The following is a 17,509-nucleotide window of genomic DNA, read 5'->3' as shown; positions in this document are numbered from 1 at the left end:
TAATTGGCTAGCCACTCATCAGCAAGATGAACTCTCCTTTGGTTCAGTTATACCTTTTGCATTTGGTCACAATGCCAAGGGGACTTATGCAGAAATGGAGCAACAGCAGCTTGCTGTTAGAATGGTGGATAACTGCAAAATTAAGAACCAATACATTCGGGGCACCTGGGTGGCTCAGTCGGTTAAGCGTCCGACTTCAGCTCAGGTCACGATCTCGCGGTCCGTGAGTTCGAGCCCCGCGTCGGGCTCTGGGCTGATGGCGCAGAGCCTGGAGCCTGCTTCCGATTCTGTGTCTCCCTCTCTCTCTGCCCCTCCCCCGTTCATGCTCTGTCTCTGTCTCTGTCTCAAAAATAAATAAACGTTAAAAAAAAATTTTAAAAAGAACCAATACATTCAGGGCAACTAGGTGGCTCAGATGGTTAAGTGTCTTACTTCAGCTCAGCTCATGATCTCACAGTTCGTGGGTTTGAGCCCCACGTCAGGTTCTGTGCTGGCAGCTCAGAGCCTGGAGCCTGCTTCAGATTCTGTGTCTCCCTCTCTCTCTGTCCTTTCCCCACTTGTGCTCTTTCTCTCTCTCAAAAAAATAAATAAACATTTAAAAAGTTTTTAAAAAGAACCAATACATCCAAGTTTCCTCTCACTGACATTTCACAGAAACCATCAGAATAAGTGTTCCCCTGGCATCTGAACAGCAACATCCTGCCAACATAAAGTGGTAGCAAGCTAGTTTACAACACTCTTCACAAAAGGTGGGAAGGGACTCTTCTCAGGGCAGGAGCAAAGTCAGTACTCTGAGACTCCGAGAAGGAGTACTCCATAGCTCACTAGTCTAGGGCAATAGTCAACTTCCCAGAGCCATGGGTTACCCATCTGTAAAATGAGAATGGCAATATTTGCAGAGACAGAGTGACCTATCACAATAGAAGAATACAGACTTTTAGATAAACCTAGTCCTGAATACTGTCACTTAATAGTGTAACCTTGAGTGACTTAATTTGCCTGAAGCCATACAATACGAGTAATGCTGAATCTGAAAGAGATCTGTTGGGACAACTTGGTGGCAGCTTACTTAAGGTCCTTATTACAGTACCAAGCACATAAGAAATGCCCAATAAATGAAAATGGTCTATTAACAGTTACTGGATTTTTGCTTACATTTTGGCTATATATTGCTTACAACTGTATGACTTATCTTGCCACACTTGCTTTGTCAACCCCTCAAAAGATTTTTATGAAGATAAAACAAATATGTATTTTTACATGCAAATTTGATCACAGGAAAAGTCCTGAAAAGATATATGCCAAAATGTAGTGGTTGGGGCACCTGGGTGGCTCAGTCAGTTGGGCGTCCGACTTCGGCTCAGGTCATGATCTCGCAGTCCGCGAATTCGAGCCCCGCATTGGGCTCTGTGCTGACAGCTCAGAGCCGGGAGCCTGTTTCAGATTCTGTGTCTCCCTCTCTCTGACCCTCCCCTGTTCATGCTCTGTCTCTCTCTGTTTCAAAAATAAATAAACGTTAAAAAAAATTTTTTTTAATAAAAAAACAAATAAACAAAATGTAGTGGTTATCTCACAGGGTTATGTTTACGGACAATTTTTGTCCTTTTTTTTTTGCTTATCTTCCTTTTCAAATCTTTTCTATGAATATTTTGGTTTTGGTTTCTTTTTTATGCCAAAATACTTTTGTTAAAAAAACCTACATGAGCCATCTCTTTTGGAGGTAAGAGCTAACAAAAGTTTTGCTTTCTCTTAGGAACTGGTATGTGTTTTTCTTTAATTTTTTTTAATGTTTGTTTATTTTTGAGAGAGAGACAGAGACAGAACATAAGCAGGGGAGTGACAGAGAAAGACAGAGACACAAAATCCAAAGCGGGCCCCAGGCTCTGAGCTCTAACTCACAAGCCATGAGATCATGATCTGAGCCAAAGTCAATGCTTAACCAACTAAGCCACACAGGTGCCCCTCTTTTTTTCTTTTTAAGTTCACTTATTTTTTTTTGAGAGAGAGATAGGGAGGGAAGCACAGAGAGAGAGGGAGAGAAAGAATCCCAAACAAGCTCCACACTGTCAACATGGAGCCTGATGCGGGGCTCGAACGCACCAACTGCAAAATCATGACCTGAGCCAAAACCAAGAGTCAGGCACTTAACCAGCTGAGCCACAGGCACCCCTGTGTTTTTCTTCCTAATAATAAAAGTTAGCTAACTGACTTATCCCCTCTTCACTTTGCCAGAGGAACTCAGAACTAAAATTTTAATTCAATTATTCAGTTAGGTCCTTAACTCTTTGCATATTTCTCTTCAATTTCTCTGCCTGCCCCAGTCTTTATTTTCTATTCTAATTTATATTTGTCTTAGCCTGATTTTATATTTCATACTTGTATTTTAGTAATTTCCTCAGTGTTTGTCATAATCCATCATAAACCCTTCATAGAATGAGGCCTGGTATACATACACACACATAAACAACTGATAACTTTTTTTTTCTTTTTATTTTTTTCTTTTTTTTCTTTTTTTTTTAACGTTTATTTATTTTTGAGACAGAGAGAGACAGAGCATGAACGGGGGAGGGTCAGAGAGAGAGAGGGAGACACAGAATCTGAAACAGGCTCCAGGCTCTGAGCTCCGAGCGTCAGCACAGAGCCCGACGCGGGGCTTGAACTCACGAACCGCGAGATCATGACCTGAGCCGAAGTCGGACGCTTAACTGACTGAGCCACCCAGGCACCCCAACAACTGATAACTTTTAAAGATTGCTGTAGCCCGTGTACTTCATTTCACACTTCATGCATTTCATGGAGTTCTTGGTTACAACACTAATGAAAGAATTATAGTAATCTTTAAACCCTATTTCTGAGATTTAAAAAAAAATGCAAAACCACAAAATCTCCCTGTAATGACTTTTAAAAACCTTAGAACTAGGTCACTTTTATTAAATGCTCAATTCTCAAAACGTATATGTTATAAAACATATATTTTATAATATATAAATTATATAACATAATATATAAAATTTTTGAGAATATCTTTTTTAATTTTAAAAAACTCTATACTTATTCCTCCCCTTCCCTACCTACTCCACTGAATTTTGATATATGCAAGCAGCAGCAAGCCCAACAAAGTCACTCCTAAGGAAAGAGGTCAAAGGCACTAATAAAACCACTCTCTCAAAACCCTGGCATAGAATTTCAAGAGATCCTCTATCAGAACCTAATGCTGCAGCCAGCCCACCGACCTGTGGTAATTTTATGCCACCATTCTCAAATGAGGGGCCTCCCTCAGGCTGGGGAAATAGGAAGTTGACAATTTCCTTCTCCTGCAAAAGATATTCAGGCAGCCAATTTACAAATATTTAAGACGCATACCAACTCCAGGAATCCAAGGCCAAACTAATACACAAAGGAAGGCCTCTGCCAGTGCCTCCTCTCCCTACACCAGGTCCTCCTATCAGGAGTCATTAGGACCCCCCAACAGCTTCACAGTTACAGCTTCCCGACTGCTGTCATACTTGCCATCTTTGTCATCACAGGCAAACACCAGCAGAGACCTTTTGTGGTGCCAGTGCATGCCAAGTTCAGAGACCCATACCACTTCCCAGCTGGTCTCCTATGAAATCAATAGAGAGAAACCATGTTAATAATAAGAGTGTACATTCATTAAGTATTTGCCTACAGTAAGTGATTTAACCTGTTTAACAACCCTATAGGATAGATACAATCATTACTCCATTTTACAAAGAACACTAGGCACAAACAGGGCACAAGCCAGTAGATGACACAGCAAGATCTGAATGTAGGCCAGTTAACTTAAGAGCCTATGCTCTGAACCCCTACTCTCTACTCCCCAGGAAAACAGGACTAGCAGCTGATGTTTGTCGAGCATCTCTTACGAATCAGATGAATTATATTTTACTGAATGCCAGTGACAACTCAGCAAGGCAGTTTTCTTTTTAAAATTTTAACTGCAAAATTAAAATCAATCGTTAAAAAATAACAAAGTTTTTAAATTAAAAAATTGTGAAATTTGCTTCTTCCCATGTATAGTTCTAAGAGATTTTAAACATACATGCACTTTTCTCTTTTTTTTTTTTTTTTTAATTTAAATTCAAGTTAGTTAACGTATAGTGTAATATCGGCTTCTGGAGTAGAATTTAGTGATGCATCACTTACATACAACCAATGCTCATCCCAAAAGTGCCCTCCTTAATGCCCATCACCCATTTAGCCTGTGCCCCCACCCACTTCCCCCCCAGCAACCCTCAGTTTGTTCTTTATATTTAAGAGTCTCTTATAGTTTGTCTCCCTTTCTGTTTTTATCTTATTTTATTTTTCCTTCCCTTCCCCTATGTTCATCTGTTTTGTTTCTTAAATTCCATATATGAGTAAAATCATATAATATTTGTCTTTCTCTGACTTATTTCATTTAGCATTAACACAAAGTAGCTGCATCCACGTTGTTGCAGATGGCAAGGTTTCATTCTTTTTGATTGCCATATTCGATTGGATATATATACCACGTCTTCTTTATCCATTGATCAGTCGATGGACATCTGGGCTCTTTCCATAATCTGGCTATTGATGATAGCGCTGCTATAAACATTGGGTGTGTGTGTCCCTTCGAGTCAGCATTTTTGTTTCCTTTGGATAAATACCTATTAGTGCCATTGCTGGGTCCCAGGGTAGCTCTATTTTTAACTTTTTGAGGAACCTCTGTACTATTCTTCAGAGTGGCTGCACCAGTTTGCATTCCCACCAATAGTGCAAAAGGGTTCCCCTTTCTCCCCATCCTCCTTGCCAACATCTGATGTGCCGAGGTCCAGCCCCAGCAGGTCCAGGGGTTCCCAAAGGATGAATGGCATCAGCGAAAATAACAAATGAACACAGACAACAGCAGTGTGTTAGAGTGGCCGCTGTATTGTGGCAAGCGTGGCATTATATGTGTCAGCAATTTCCTTGTAGTGTGCGTCATCTATGTTTCTCGGCTTTACCTAATTCTAAAAATGTTCCTTTGTGTAATCACCCATTAAGGAACCTCATGGTTATTTCTTTGTAATGTTTCCTCCTGCCTTTTTGCTTATTGATTTCTTCATTCTACTTTCATTATGTATCTACATTTATTTATACTGTATAAAGCAGTTGCTTTGCTATTTTCATGAAAGGTCATCTAACTCTCAACACCTCAAGTGGAACATTTACAGGGACGTGACTTCTTAATTGTTCCTTTGAACCATTTGCAGTACAAGGAACAAAAGTATTTGCTTTGGTCTGGGGTGCCAGGAGGGAGCCAAGAGGGCCCTGGGAACCCACGCCTTATGCGCTCCCAGAGAGTCAAATGTATACCTAGGAACTAATGAACCATTCTGTACCTTAACCCACCAGGTCCAGTTATGCTCTGGAATGCCTCCTGGGGGCCAAGTGGGCCTAGAGGTTGGAGTAACTTGTATCCATGGATGCATTCCTTTGTTGCCAGAGTGGGGATTTTGAACCCATTTGCCCCCCTCCTTGGCTGGGAAATATATGGGGCTATCCTTCCTTTAGGTAGAGAACGGGCAGGCAGGGGTGGCACAGGCTGGATATAAGGTTTCTTTTTTGTCCTGGGGGTCATCCCCAGAAAATATCCCCAAGTTTGCTTCTATGGGTTTATTTTGAATCATCAGTGCCAGTTGGACCATGGGGATGGCCATGATGAGTAACAGGAGGGATACCAGTAGCTTCCCATTTGGAGGGTCGCTGTGCGTTGTCCTGCCAACCATCCAGGCTGTGCCATCAGGAAGGCTGGATGGATCGGCTACTGGCAATTTCGTCGTAGTCTTAATTATTACTAATGATGTTGAGCATCTTTCAGTTGCTTATTTGCCATCTTTATATCCTCTATGGTGAAAAGTCTGTTCTAATCTTTTGTCTGCTTTTTAAATTGATATGGTTAAGTTTTATTGAGTTTTGAGAGTTCTTTAAGTATTTTAGATATAAATGATTTTTCTTATGTGTGTTTGCAAATATTTTCTCCCAATATGGGACTGGGTTTCTATTCTCTTAACAGTGTTATTTGCAAAGCAAATGTTTTCCATTTTCACGAGGTCCAATCTATCAGCTTTTCTTTTTTTTTTAATTTTTTTTTTAACGTTTATTTATTTTTGAGACAGAGAGAGACAGAGCATGAACGGGGGAGGGTCAGAGAGAGGGAGACACAGAATCTGAAACAGGTTCCAGGCTCTGAGCTGTCAGCACAGAGCCCGACGCGGGGCTCGAACTCACGGACCGCGAGATCATGACCCGAGCCAAAGTCGGCCGCCTAACCGACTGAGTCACCCAGGCACCCCTCTATCAGCTTTTCTTTATGGATCAAGCTTGTGTTGTCATATCTAAGAGATAGTTACCTAACTCAACAGGAAAAAGATTTTCCTGTTGCTTTCTAAGAACTTTATAGTTTTAGGTCTTACACTTAGGTCTATCATTCAATTCAAGTTAATTTTTGTATGCAGCATAAGGTGTAGGTCAAGGCTTACTTTTTTGCATGTGAATGGTCCAGCACCATTTGCTAAAGACTGTCTATCCTTTGTCCATTGGACTGCTATTGTACTTTTATCAAAAATCAATTGATCCTCTTTATGAGGGTCTATTTTTGTCAAAAATCAGTTGACCCTATTTATGATTTTATATTGCATATATATTTCATTTGTCTATGTGACTTTCCTTTCACCAATATCACACTGGTTGCCTTATGGTGTATCTTAAAAACAGGTAGTGAAATCCTTCAATTCTGTTCTTTTTTCAAAGCTGTTTTGGCTTTCAAGTTCCTTTCCATATAAATTTTAGAATCAGCTATACCTACAAAGAAGCTATCTTAGTCCTTCCAGGCTGCTTTAGCAGATCATCACAGACTGGGTGACTTATAAACAACTCAAATTTATGTCTCTCATTTCTGGAGGCTGGGAAGTCCAATCAAGACACCTACAGATTCAATGTCTGGTGAGAGCTGCTTCCAGTTTCACAGATGGCCATATCCTTGCTGTATCCTCACATGGCAGAAGAGGCAAGGGAGCCCTCTGGAGTCTCTTTTGTAAGGGCACCAATCCCATTCATGAGAGCTCCACACTAATGACCTAATCACTTCCCAAAGGCCTCACTGCCAAATACTATCACACTGAGGATTAGGTTTCAACATATGAATTGTGGGGGAGTGGGGAGCATATTCACTCTACAGAAGCTTTCTGGGATGTTGAGATTGCTTTAATTCTTTAGGTCAAGTTAGGGAGAATTAACAATATTGAGTCTTCCAGCATGAACGCAATATGTTTCCATATTTATTCAGGCCTTCTTTAATTAGTGTTTGGTAAAACATTAATTTCAACCTCACTATAAATAGGCGACTAAACTAAAGTCATGCTTTCTAGTGGAGTCAGCACTCTGAAATAAGTTCCATCTGCCCCGAACAATTTAATTCTTTCCACTAAATCACACTGCCTTGCAAATAGATCAGTTCATTTTTTTAACCGATATTTTATTTCTCTCATTCATCGAAATAATATATGATTTTTCTTCAAGCTATTATTCCTTCAGCTGTCTATTTATCAATATCAGGATTATGATTAAGATTAAAGTAGAAAATATTTATAGTGTGTTGTTAACTTAAAAAATGCAGTACATAAAATTATATCTACTATATGATCCTAACTACATCAAAAATACATATATAGGGGCACCTGGGTGGCTCAGTTAGTTAAGCATCCAACTCTTGGTTTTAGCTCAGATCTCACACTGTTCATAGGTTCACTGTTCATAGGTTCAAGCTCTGCGTTGGTCTCTGCACAGAGTGTGGAGCCTGCTTGGGATTCTCTCTCTCCATCTTTCTCTCTGTCCCTCCCCTACTCACATGCTCTCTCTCTCAAAATAAACAAACATTAAAAAAAATACATGCATAGAAAAGTATATTAAAATGTTCAATGTTTCTGACATAGGCAGGTCAGGTCCAAGGACCAGAGGGGGTCCCCCAGGACCAGCCAAAGCCCCTAGGACTTTGCTATCCTAGGGAAAGGACTAGAGCTATCTTCTTCAAAGATTCATTCAAGATGGTCCTAGTCAGTAGAAGGGAACTACCATTTATGGATCACAAGAGTCCAGCACATTCACCTACAAATTTACCCTTTAGTCCTTACAATAAATCCCAGACATATATTTAACCCCATTTTATAAATAGGAAAATGGAAGATAAGAGAGACCAGCCAAAGTGTCAAAGCTGTTAAGTGGAAGAGCAAAAATATGTAATGAGGTCTGACCCCAAAACCACTTACTCTATCTTTTACACAGGCATTAATCATTCACACATCTTCAGAATTTTTGCCCTAACCACCATCAGCTATACTTTTCTTTATTCAGTAATTTTTTTAAAGTAGGCTCCACACACAACGTGGGCCTTGAACTTACAACCCTGAGATCAAGAGTTGCATGCTCTATAACTGAGCCAGCCAGGCGCCCCTCTTCATTCAATAATTTTTAAATTTTTTACTTAAAAATTTTAGCTAATTTTCACTAATAAATGCAATGACCTGGCTATACGTTTCCTAGTAAGTGTGAAAATATACCCCTACTCTAACTGCATTTGTCACACACTCCTCTACCTCTTCTCAGTCCCGCCCTCTTATTCGCCCCCATCCTTCTCCTCACCACCAGTCTCTATCCCCTCCCCTCTCCTCATCCCTACACCCTCTCTCTCCTCACCCCTTCTACTCCCCTTTCCTCATTCCTGCTCCCTTCTTCATCCCATCCTCTTCTGTACCACCATTCTCTCCTTACCAGCACACTACACTTCTCCATCTCCCTTCTCTCTGGCTTGGGTTGAGCCCTGACAGCTCACCAACAAGTCCTTGTCCAGCAAGAAGACACAGGCCATTTTGTCCAAGGACCCCAAGGCCAGACGGGTTCATGGCAGCACATATACCGTATGCCAGGAACGCTCATGCCTTGCTATGCACGCAGAACAGCTCCAGAATCCTAAGCATTTAGCAGAACAGGCTGGAAGTCACTGAATTCCAGGAGGCCATTGAACCTGGACTGCTCTGGCCCAGAAACAGAATTCCTTTGCCACCAGTACCACCACAAAGAGCACATGGTCAACAAAATCCTGTGGGGGACGCCTGGGTGGCTCAGTCAGTTAAGTATGCAACTCTTGGTTTTGGCTCAGGTCATGATCTCACAGTTGTGGGATAGAGCCCTGCACTGGGCTCTGTGCTGACAGCATGGAGTCTGCTTGGGATTCTCTCTCTCCCTTTCTCTCCCTGTCCCTCCTCCACTCACACACACTCACTCTCTCTCAAAATAAATAAATATTTTATTTATTGAAACATTTTTTTTTAAATCACTGTGTGGGAATGCAAGCTGGTGCAGCCACTCTGGAAAACAGTTATGAGGTTCCTCAAAAAACTAAAAATAGAACTACCCTACGACCCAGCAATTGCACTACTAGGCATTTATCCATGGGATACAGGTGTGCTGTTTCGAAGGGACACGTGCACCCCCATATTTATAGCAGCACTATCAACAATAGCCAAAGTATGGAAATAGCCCAAATGTCCATCGATGGATGAATGGATAAAGAAGATGTGGTATATATGTACAATGGAGTATTACTCGGCAATCAAAAAGAATGAAATCTTGCCATTTGCAACTACGTGGATGGAACTGGAGGGTATTATGCTAAGTGAAATTAGTCAGTCAAAGAAAGACAAAAATCATAGACTTCACTCATATGAGGACTTTAAGAGACAAAACAGATGAACATAAGGGAAGGGAAACAAAAATAATATAAAAACAGGGAGGGGGACAAAACAGAAGAGACTCATCAATATGGAGAACAAACTGAGGGTTGCTGGAGGGGTTGTGGGAAGGGGGATTGGCTAAATGGGTAAGGGGCATTAAGGAATCTACTCCTGAAATCATTGTTGCACTATATGCTAACTAATTTGGATGTAAATTTTAAAAAAGAAAAAAGAAAATTAAAAAAAAAAAGAATGAAAAACAAAATCACTGTGGTTCACAGCCTGTTCTCCTGCTGCCTCCATGTGAATACATGTGCCCAAAAGTGAGGCAGAGGACTGCAAAGCCACACTGTGCCCCCAACACACTGAAAATCCCAGCAAGCAGCACACACTCAGCTTTGTCTTGTCAAATATATTTTACCTTAAAACATGTTTTTGAAGTGGCATAATCTTTTATTTAAATATAACTCATATAACATAAAATTCACCTTCTAAAGTATGTAATTTAGTGCTTTTAATATGTTCAAAAAGTTGTACAACCATCACCACTAATTTCAGAATACTTTCAGAAATCACCCCAACAAGTAACCATTTACCTACACAGAGTCACTCCTCATTCCCTCCTCCCAACAACCACTAATTTACTTTATGTCTCTCTGGATTTGCCTTAACTGGACATTTCATGTAAATGGAATCACACAATATGCAGCCTTCCTTCTCCTGACAATGTTTTCAAGGTTCATCAATGTTGTAGCAGGTATCAGTACTTATTTCCTTTTATGGCTAAATAATATTCCACTGTATCCCATGGATATTCCACATTTTATTTATGTAATCATCAGTTGATGGACATTTGAGTTATTTTCACTTTTTTTAAGTTTATTTATTTATTTTGAGAAAGAGAGAGAACAGAGGAGGGGCAGAGAGAGAGAATTTCAAGAAGGGCCCACACTACCAGCATGGAGCCTAATGTGGGGCTGGAACTCACAAACCACAAGATCATGACCTGAGTCGAAATCAAGAGTCAGACACTTAACCACTGAGCCAAATAGGCTCCCCATTCGCTTTTTGACGATTATAAATAATGCTACTATGAGCATTCATTTTTCTGGAGACATATGTTCGATTGCATATTTGTAAATATTTTCTCCCATTCTATGGGTTTTCATTTCACTTTCTTATTTGTGTCCACTGAAGCACAAAAGATGCTGCAATTGGTTTTTCTAGATATTATGCCCTTATCAGATATAAATAAAGTCCAACATATCTTGTTTTCTTTAGTTGCTTGTGAATTTAGTGTCATGCCTAAAAAAAACTAACCCAAGGTCATGAAGATACTTTCTTCTATGAAAAGTTCTAGCTATCCTATTTAGGTCTTTGATCCATTTTGAGTTAATTTTTGTGTGTGATATGAGATAGGGGTCCAAATCCATTATTTTGCATGTAAATATCTAGTAAACACAATAAAATCAGTTATATCTTGGGGTGCATGGCTGGCTCAGTTGGTGAGCATGTGACTCTTGATCTCCGGGTTGTGAGTTCGAACCCCATGTTGGATGTAAAGATTACTTAAAAAAAAAATAAATTAAATAAATCAATAAAAACAGTTACATTTTATATATTGGCATTGAGTAATTACAAAATAAAATTCCTTTAAATATCATTATAAAACCTCCCTGACATGAAAAATTAGGTATAAACTAACAAAATATGTTCAAGATAAAACTACAAAATGCTGATGAAATAAATTAAAAACCTACATAAATGGAGAGGCATACTATATTCATGGATTGTAAAACTGAACATAATAAAGATATCAATTCTCCCAAGCTGACCTATAAATTTAACAGAATTCCCATCAAAATCCCATCAGGATTTTTTTTGTAGATATAAACAAGTGATTCTAAAATTTAATTGGAAGGGCATAGGAAGTAGGAAAAGACAAAATAATTTTGATAAACAAGTATACAGTTGGAAGAACCACATGATCCAATATTAAGACTTATGATACAGTTACAGTAATCAAGACAGAATGGTACTGGCAAGGGAGTACACACAGATAGAATCATACAATATATGGCCTTTCTGGTAGCATATTTTCAGACATAGGCCCACACAAATATGGCAAGCTGATTTTTGAAAAGACACAAAGGCGATTAAAGATGAAAGGATACTTCTTTCAACAAATGGCATTAGAACAATTGGACATTTATATTATAAAAAAAAAAAAAAAAAAAGAACATCAACCTAAACCTTACCCCTGATACTAAAGTAAATCAAAAGGGATCATAGACCTAAAACTATAAAACTTCCAGAATGAAACATAGGAGAAAATCTTCATGAGGTAGGATTAGACAAATAATTCTTGGTTTTAACTCCAAAAATACAATTCACAAAAGACTAAGTTGACAAATTGGACTTCATTAAAATTAAAAGCATTTGTTTTATAAAAATACTGTTTGAAATTAAGAGAGAAGCTACAGAATGGGAGAAAGTATTTGCAAATAACATACTCAAAAAGAATGGACTTATGCCCAGAATATATAAAGAAGTCCCAATACAAAACAAAAACAACTCAACTTAAAAATGGGCAAAACACTTGAACACATACTTAACTAAATAGGATATACAAATAGAAAATAAGCATATGAAAAGACACTCAACATCATATGCCATTAAGGGGAAAGCAATTTAAAACCATGATGTTGGGGAACCTGGGTGGTTCAGTTGGTTAAGCATCCTACTCTTATTTTCAACTGAGACCAGGATCTTGGGCTCATGAGATCAAGCCCCACACTGGGTTCCACACTGACAGCACAGAGCCTGCTTGGGATTCTCTCTCTCCCCCTCTCTCTCTCTCTCTGCCCCTCCCCCACTTACACATGCACTCTCTCTCCCTCTCTCTCAAAAGAAAATAAATAAACTTAGGAAAAAACCATGATACATACCATTGCACATTTATTTGAATGGCTAAAATAAAAAGTACTTATAATTCCAAGTGCTGACAATGATGCAAAGGAGAGCAAGTCAAACCATCATACATTGCAGGTGGGAATACAAAATGACACAGTCAATCTAGAAAACAGTTTGGCAGTTTCTTATAAATCTAAAAATATTCTTACCATATGAACCAGCAATCGCACTCTTGGGCATTTACCCTAGAGAAACGAAAACTAATGTTTTCCAAAAAAAGTTTAGGCAGCTGTATTCATAATTGCCCAAATTGAAAACAATCCAAATGCCCTTCAATTAGGTGAATGAATAAACTGGTACATCCACACGATGGAATATAACTCGGTATGTATCAATAGTGCCTAGATAAATCGCAAAGGTATGCTCTCTGAAAGCCCATCTCAAAAGGCTATAAACAACATGATTCTATTTATATGACATATGTGATAAGACAAACTACTGGTGATATCACTTCAGTGGTGGCCAGGTTGGCATCAGGGGAGGTTATCTCCATAAAGAAGTCCATAATGGAGTGTTTGGGGGCATGTGGTAGTTTCCTAGGGCTGACAACACAGTACCACAAAATTGGTTGTCTTACAGCAACCAAAATTTATTCTCTCACAGTTCTCTCACAGTTAGAAATCTGAAAACAAGGTATTACCATGGTGATGCTCCTTTCTGAAACCAGTAGGAGAGGACCTTACTTATCTCTTCCAGTTCCTAGTAGTCCCATCCTTGCATTCCTTGGCTTGTGACAGCATAACTCCAATATCTGCTTCTTTCTTCACATGACTCCAATATCTGCTTCTTTCTTCATCCTGGTGTTTTCCTCTTTTTTAAAAGACACCAGTTATATTGGATTTGAGCCCATCCTAATGGCCTCATCTTAACTTGATTACATCTCCAAAGACTCCAAATAAGGTCACAATCACAAGTACTGGAAGTTAGGACTTCAACATATCTTTGTGGGGGTTGCAGAGGGAAGGATATAATTCAACCCATAAAAAAAGTGATAGGACTGTTCTGATTCTGATTACAATGGTGGTTTCAGGGATCTGTTCATGTATTAAAACTGATAGTACTGTACATTTTAAAAAAGCTACTCTACTGTAAATTTTAAAACAAAGTAAAAAAAGGAAGAGTACAGGCATAGGGATGTCAACTTTCATTTTGCCAAGTTGAGGACACTTAATATAAATATACTGTCACCACTTACTATTCTCATCATTTTGTTGAAGAAAGGATTGATGACTATCAAAAAGTAAGAACAACATAACCTCAAAATAACATCAGTCTGTTCATTACCACAAATTTACAGTACAGGTAAGTTCATTAAAAACAAAAGAGGATTATTGGCCAAATACATAATGTAAAAACTGAAAGAACTGAAGAGATAAACAGACAATTGAATGTATAGTTGGAGACTTTGATACTCCACTTTGAATAATAGAACATCTAGATAGAAGATCAACAGAGAAATAGAAGACTTGAACAACAGTATAAGCTAATATATCTAACAGGTATCCATAGAGAACATTCATCCAATAACAGTGGATTACATAATCTTCTCAAGTGCACATGGTATATTACCCAGGATTAAAAAAAATATGTTGGGCCATAAAACAAGTCTGAACAAATTTAAAAGTATGTTCTCTGACTACAATGGAATAAAATTAGAAATACAGGGGAAAAATTGGGATTCACAAGTAAGTGAAAATTAAACAACACACTCCTTAAAAAAAAAAAACCTCAATGGGTCAAAGAAGAAGTCACAAGGGAAATTAGAAAGTACTTAGCTATAAATGAACATTAAAACACAACATGCCAAAATCTATGCCATACATTCCCTCTAAGGCATTGCTTACAGGGAAATTTATATAGCTATAAATATATATATTTAAAAATAAGAAAAACCTCAACTAACTTTCTACCTTAAAATACTAGAAAAAGAAGAGCAAACTAAACCTAAGGCAAGCAGAAGGAAATAAATAATAATTAGAGCAAAAAATAAATGAAATAGAGAATAGAAAACAATAGAGCAAATCAATGAGACTGAAAGTTGGTTCTTTGCAAAGACAAATAAAATTGACAAGTAAAGCTAGCTGACCAAGAAAAAGAGAGAAAGAAAACTCAAATTACTAAAGAGGGGACATCATTACTGACCTCACAGAAATAAAATGAATTATAAGGAAATACTACGTATGTCAACAAATTAGGTAACCTAGATGAAACAAAATGGAAAAACTACTAAAATCGACTCAAGAAGAAATAGAAGTAGACAAAAACTACCAAAATTGACTCAAGAAGAAATAGAATAGAAGCAACCCAAATGTCTATCATTGAGGAACAGAAAAACAAAATGTGCTATATCAATATAATGGAATATTATTTAGTCATAAAAAGGAGCAAAGTACTGATACATGTTACAATATGGATGAACCCTGAAAACATAATGCTAACTGACAAAAGCCAGACACAAAAGGTCACATATTGTGTAGTTCTACTTATATGAAATGTCCACAATAGACCAATCCACAGAGACACAAAATAAATTAGCAGTCAGTAAGGACTGAAAAAAAGGAAATGGGGCATGATTACTAACAGGTACAGAATTTCTTTTGGGGTGATGAAAAAAATTCTGGGAGATAGTAGTGATGGAGCACTGCTCTATAAAGAATATAAGAATGCTAAATTGTACACTTTAAAAGAGTGACTTTCTGGGGCACCTGGGTGGCTCAGTCAGTAAAGCATCTGACTTCGGCTCAGGTCACGATCTCACAGTTCCTGAGTTCAAGCCCCACATTGGGCTCTGTGCTGACAACTCGGAGCCTGGAGCCTGCTTCAGATTCTGTGTCTCCCTTGCTCTCTGCCCTTCTCCCACTCGCATTCTCTCAATCTCTCTCTCTCTCTCTCTCTCTCTCTCTCTCTCTCTCTCAAAAATAAACATTTAAAAAGAAAAAAAAATTTTAATATGAAATTTATTGTCAAATCGGTTTCCGTACAACACCCAGTGCTCATCCCAACAGGTGCCCTCCTCAATGCCCATCACCCACTTTCCCCTCCCTCCCACCCCCCATCAACCCTCAGTTTATTCTCAGTTTAAAAAGAAAAAAATTTTAAAGAGTGAGTTTTGGGGAGCCTGGGTGGCTCAGTCCATTAAGCAACCGACTCTTGATTTCAGTTCAGGTCATGATCCCAGGGTCACGGGATTGAGCCCAGCATCAGGCTCTGTGCTGAGTGCACAGAGCCTGCCTGGGATTCTCTCTCTCCCTTTCTCTCTCTGCCCCTCCTCCGCTCACATGCGCTCTCTCTCAAAATAAACAAACTTTTTAAAAAATGACACACATTTGAAATAGTGCCATAGTTAAAATATTAATGAAGTCTCGCTATAAGCAGAAAATAGAAGCAATGCAATCCCCACACCACCCCCAATTTGAAAAATCTGCCAAGAATTTCATAATTGCAAAACCAGCAGCCCAGGTGAATTGTATACTGTACTTATGTAGTTGCCACACTGGGCATCCTTCAGCTGGCAAAAAGAAAAACTATAGCTTTTGTATGCTTCGGGAAATTTCTCCAAGTTAGATTTTTCACGTGTCCACTTTACATTCACTTGTTATTTTATTTTTTTTTTAACGTTTTATTTATTTTTGAGACAGAGAGAGATAGAGCATGAACGGGGGAGGGGCAGAGAGAGAGGGAGACACAGAATCGGAAGCAGGCTCCAGGCTCTGAGCCATCAGCCCAGAGCCCAACGCGGGGCTCGAACTCACGGACCGTGAGATCATGACCTGAGCCGAAGTCGGACGCTCAACCGACTGAGCCACCCAGGTGCCCCTGTTGTGGTTATTTCAAAACGTTAGATGGCTTATTGCTCCCTCAGACCTGATATAGTTGCCTTACCTAGGAGCTAAAACCGTCAATGTCAATAAAAATCAGAACCCGTGGTATCCTATTAGGAAAAGGTGGTTGAGGATTGACTAGAATGTGGCAAGAAGGAACTTTCTGGGGCAGCGGAAATCTGTATCTTTATTGGCGTGTTGGTTGTCAAATTTCATTGAATTATACTGTTAAGATTTACACATTTCACTACAGGTAAACTTCCAATTCAGTTTTTAAAAATTAGCATGTTGAGCTAATGACTGCCTTGTTGAACAAAGGCACCACTTCCTAATGTTTAACAGGTGAGAGACAGAAATCATTTTTGAGGCCATGCAAACAGGGGAAACTGGTTTTTCTTCCTAGCCTAAGACTACAAAGTTCCACAGATGTGAGATGGGTAGAAGACAAAGAAAATGAGAAGCAATGTAGCTTCAAGCTCCACACCAGCTTCCCTATATGTAGCTTTATGGCAGAGGGAGAAGGCAACAAAATGCCGACCGAAATTTGAGGGACTCAAGAATAAGACAAGTGTACCACCTCTAGTGTGGCATTTGAGAGTAGTACCCCATAGATGTCTCCTGTACCAGTGGACAGGGGCATGCAGTAAAAAGGGCAGCATGCTACATCTGGGCAAGGAGGCAGGGAGAACGCTTGGGTTTCCAGAAGCTCCCCTGTACATCCCCTGAATGCCCAGCCTGGTCAAGGAAGAGACAACAACAGTAACAATACATTTGAAGGCTTACTGTGTTCCAAGTACTTTCCTAAGTGCTTTATATGTATCATCTCAGTTAATCCTCTCAGAAATCCTATGTAAGTCTTAAATACTATTATTATTCCCTTTTCACTGATCAAGAAACCAAGGCCAGGATGGTGAAAAGGCTTGATCAAGGACATACAGCTAATAAGTGGTAGAACCTGGCAGG

At 39.1% G+C, this 17,509-nt stretch overlaps 1 long non-coding RNA gene across 1 annotated transcript in view; it reads right to left on the bottom strand.

Annotated features, from left to right (window-relative positions):
- Positions 1–435: 435 nt before the first annotated feature.
- Positions 436–17,509, bottom strand: part of LOC125934402 (uncharacterized) — a 43,650-nt gene continuing 26,576 nt past the window's right edge. Inside the window, exon 3 of the long non-coding RNA XR_007461370.1 lies at positions 436–3,604. This is a non-coding gene — a long non-coding RNA (uncharacterized LOC125934402). The remainder of the gene's footprint in view (positions 3,605–17,509) is intronic.

The sequence above is a fragment of the Panthera uncia genome, assembly GCF_023721935.1.
Source record: "Panthera uncia isolate 11264 chromosome A1 unlocalized genomic scaffold, Puncia_PCG_1.0 HiC_scaffold_17, whole genome shotgun sequence".
NCBI lineage: Eukaryota > Metazoa > Chordata > Mammalia > Carnivora > Felidae > Panthera > Panthera uncia.
Note: the sequence above shows the minus strand (reverse complement) of the source record. Positions and strands in the feature narration are given on the sequence as shown.